This window comes from Enhydra lutris, unplaced genomic scaffold (genome assembly GCF_002288905.1).
Source record: "Enhydra lutris kenyoni isolate GAN:26980312 unplaced genomic scaffold, ASM228890v2 scaffoldscaffold2, whole genome shotgun sequence".
In the NCBI taxonomy this organism is placed as follows: Eukaryota; Metazoa; Chordata; class Mammalia; order Carnivora; family Mustelidae; genus Enhydra; species Enhydra lutris.
Window position 1 is genome coordinate 49,138,101 of NW_019154086.1, and position 4,346 is coordinate 49,142,446.

A 4,346-nucleotide genomic window follows, 5' to 3' on the forward strand; every position below is an offset into this window, starting at 1 on the left:
TTCTCCTCCTCCTTGTGCTGTGCCGGCCCACTCTGCAAGCTGTTCTGGCCTGAGGTGCTTTTCTACCCAGCACCAATTCTTTGAGCCTCCTGGACCAGGAGCAGTGGTCTGTGATTGGGAGGAGGCATCTCACATGGGCTGAGCCTGATGGTGTCTGAGCTTGCCTCGCCGAGGCTGGAAGTAACAGGAAGTTTTTGGACCGTAGATTTCTGCTACTTTGGAATGTACGATTCTGACAGATGGAAGCACCTTGACAGGGCTTAGCTCATCGCTCCTCTGGATTTCTTCTAGTTCTGGGCTTTTCTGGAACACATACTACTCAAGGACTTTTGTTTTTGTTTTGATTTAAATTTTTTTTTTAATATTTGATCCTTATTTCTGCTTTTGTGCCCTCAAAGGCCTATTTATTGTCCTGACCACTTATAGTCATGCTGGTGCATGTCTATCTGCCCAAGGCCATGTCTGGTTTCAGTTTTTATAACTTGCATTTGTTACATTTAGGGGGAGAGTGATTCCCTGATTAACACTCACACTATAGGTGGTCTAAAGACTAATAAGACTAATGTTGCTCCTTTCTTCCCCTCCCTCCTCTCCCTCTCCTCCCCTCCCCTTCCCTTCCTCTGGAGCCACTGAGTGTCATACCCAGCACCAAGAACATTTCTGCTGACATCTGCATAACATATCATGGTTCAGGCACACGGTAGTTATTTATTTATTTATTTATTTATTATTTTTATTTATTTTTTTAAAGATTTTATTTATTTATCTGACAGAGAGAGATCACAAGCAGGCAGAGAGGCAGGCAGAGAGAGAGGAGGAAGCACGCTCCCCGCCGAGCAGAGAGCCCGATGCGGGGCTCGATCCCAGGATCCTGAGATCATGACCTGAGCCGAAGGCAGCGGCTTAACCCACTGAGCCACCCAGACGCCCCACACGGTAGTTATTTAGCCTGCAGTTAAGGATGGGTGATGGCAGTAATGTTAGAATTTGTTGAGTGCTTTCATCAGTAGACTCAGGAGTTCTCTTAGGTCTGGGTCATCTATAACAGATTAGGTTCTTCAGGAAGCAGACTCTGAGACCAAGTTTGCGTGCAATATATTTATTAGAGAATGCCTTGCGATTAACGCCTTTGGAAGGAGAGGGAAGAAATAGGATTGGGCAGACAGAGAAGACAAACTGCCACGCAGGTGGGAAGTCTCAGGCACCCCCCTCCCTCCATCCGGAAAGCTCCAGAAGAAGATGGCCTGCCCAAGTTGTTTTGCATTGGGCCCCTCTGTGAACAGTCCTAGGTATAGGTGCCCTGGGAAGGTGGCTTTCAGGAGCTGAGACTATCCCTGAAGGGAGCTGACAGTGGAGGCTGGGCTTGCCAGTACTCCCAGCAGCTGGGCAGCACACTCCCCCTTGCTGAGGGGGCCCTGCACGGGGTATCTGTGTGTCCTCTCATGGCCTTATTCCTCCTCAGCTCTCTAGGGCCTGGTTAGATATGGCACGATCATTCACACAGTGCAATTCTATGCAACTGGGAAAAATGATGCCGTAGAAAAAATTTAATGATGTGGAAATATGTTCACTCATTTATTCAACAAATATTTATTGAGAACTCATGATGTGCCAAGCACTCTTCTAAGTGCTAACAATAAAAAGAACAGGTTATAAACAGTTTGTACAATTTGATGTATGTATATGTGTGTGTATATAATATACACATATTCATGTACATATATGAATTTAAAAATTAGAAAGAACGTAAAGTAAATATAAACAGGGTTATATCTGGGTGATGTGATCTGCATGGCTTTTATTTTCTTCTTTCTTTTTTCATAGTTTCTATGCCTACAAAGGATCTCTATTACAATTACAGAGAGAGAAACATGTAAATTATTAAAAGTGTGCTCTTTTAGAAATCTTTGTGATAAAGAAGCAAGGAAGCAAAAAAGGACATATGTTTCCATTCATATCCTAGGCATTTTATGTTCTGTTACTAGGATTATGTGGGGAGAGAATAAACATGAATCTTCTCAAAATAGATAATGTGTACACAAAAGCCCATAACAAAAAACAAAAGACTAGCTAGGAAAAGGAAGATTACTTTTCAGACAGTAATTGCCACTCATCCACCATCAGTACCTCTCAGGCATCTGGAGGTAAAGAGGTAAAGAGTATGTCTGTCCTTCTCCACCTGCTGTCCCATGGTGCCATCACCCTCCAGTGCTTTTTCCTTTTCTGTGGTCATTCCAAGGCAAGTTAACAAACTTGGTGGCTGGATGTCTCCTGAGCTACACGATGTTGGTCCTCTACGCTCGCTCAAGCTTTCCAACCACCATGGGGCTTCTCTCTTTCATCGTTGGGACAGGGGACCACTGGACTAGTTCTCTTCAGAATCACTCCTTTCCCTAAACAGACCCCTCACTTTGTTTTGGGGGAAGGAGGGAGTTGCGGTGTCAGCTGGGTGGGATAGCAATGGCCCCCTCAGGAAGTTCTGAGTTAGGAATGCGAGTTATTTAAAGACTTTTGCTCTACTCATCAGTTTCATGGAAAAAGTTTTCTCAAACATGACTTTGTCTGCCATATTTTCAGTTCTTCTAAAAGTCCCAGGCACTATAAGACACCCTTCACAGTGGCCCTGTGAAATATATACTATTACGACCCCCCATTTTATAGATGAGGGCAGGGGGGTTTGAGGAGGTTATCTTGCCCAGGATTCCAGAGCTATTGAGGGGTGAAGACTCCTCTTGGTCTGTCTTCTTAGTCTGCACTCTTAATTACTAGGCTATACTGTTTGAGTGTAGTTAGACAATTGGGTAACTTTGAAAATGACATTAAAATCTTAAGTTATTAATGTGATCTTTTCCCTATTAACTAGTTAATGAGGTGAATAGAGAGTAGAATATTGTTCGTGGGATATGTGAGAAGAAATTGTCTGTAAAACTGGCTCACAAGTAAGTCTGCCAGAGCACACCAGCTCCTTCGGGGAGTGGAGGTCATGAATCAGAGCTCAGCTTCTGCATTGGAAATAACTGAGCGAAACCTGCAGACTATGTGCGCAAATTGCCTAGATCTGCCAATTCTCTAGTGCCTCTGAAGACTGCGTTTTCTCTACCAGGTCTTGACTCTCTCTGCAAATTTTACTGAAATATATGAATTCAGGCTCTTTGGCCTTTAATGGGTCCTCTGACTCAGCCCTCCTCTTGCTCAACATTGACATTCCCATATTCTCGTCAACTCCTGTAGATGATAAATGCTTAACTCACTTCATATTTTAGACTATGGCCACCACAAGACAACTTCTTAAAGCAAACCTAGCCCTCTCCCAGGAAAGGGGCATCCCATTATTAATAGACTCTTATAATTGGACAGGACATTAGCTCATCTCAATAACCAGTTATGGTTATTATATGGAATGATGACATGGAATAACTATATTCCAATAAAATAACCAGTTAGCCCAATTTTTCACCCAATGAAGAAATGCCTCTGTAACATCTCTGGAAGCCAATATTAAGGGGCAAGTCTATGAAGCCTGTTGTGTTTACTGCAGAGATTTTGTTCAGGATGTTGTACCCAATTACCCATGTTGGGTCTAAGAGGTCTAAATATTCCCTTTGGTCTCCGCATCTGGGATGATTATATTTTTCCTAATCAACTAGTTTGTTTTATAACTATTTTTAAACCATTTTAAACTACTGAACACTGTAAATCTTCAATCAAATTCAATCTCACCCCCTTTTACCATTTTTCCATTGAAGCTGCTTGTCAAGTTACAAACAACCTCTATTTGGCCAATTCTGGTACACACTTCTTTGTCTTCCTCTCATTTGGTCACTTAGCTACAACTAGAATAGCTGATGACTCCATTCTTCTCACACTACTCTCCTCTTCTGGCTTCCATGATACCACATTTTTCCATGCTTCCCCTAGTTCTCTGCTTGCTTCTTCCCATTCTCCATTGTTGTCTCTTCTTGGGCCTGACCAGTTGCATTAGAAAACTCAAGAACCGGATCCAGCTCTGGATTCCGAATCTGGCTCTGAAACCACCATCAGGGCTCAGCCCCTTCCTCCTTGCCTTTCACTCATTCCCACTCCTTCATGGTTAGAAAGTTCAACAGTGAAAAAGAGCCACATTGTTTAGATTTAAGGAAAATAGTAAGAATTCCAGGTCTTTGTCTTCTTACAAGTATAAGTGTGTTTCTCTGCTTTTCTCCGGGAAACTTCTTTTTCTTTCCTTAGCCCCCAGCTCTTGAAGAGCAGTGAATTAGGTTGTGGCTCTCTTAATTTGATTTAGTAAGTATATATACTTCTGATTTTGTAAAGTTTTTGTTTATTTTATTAGATATCGGGGGCAGAAA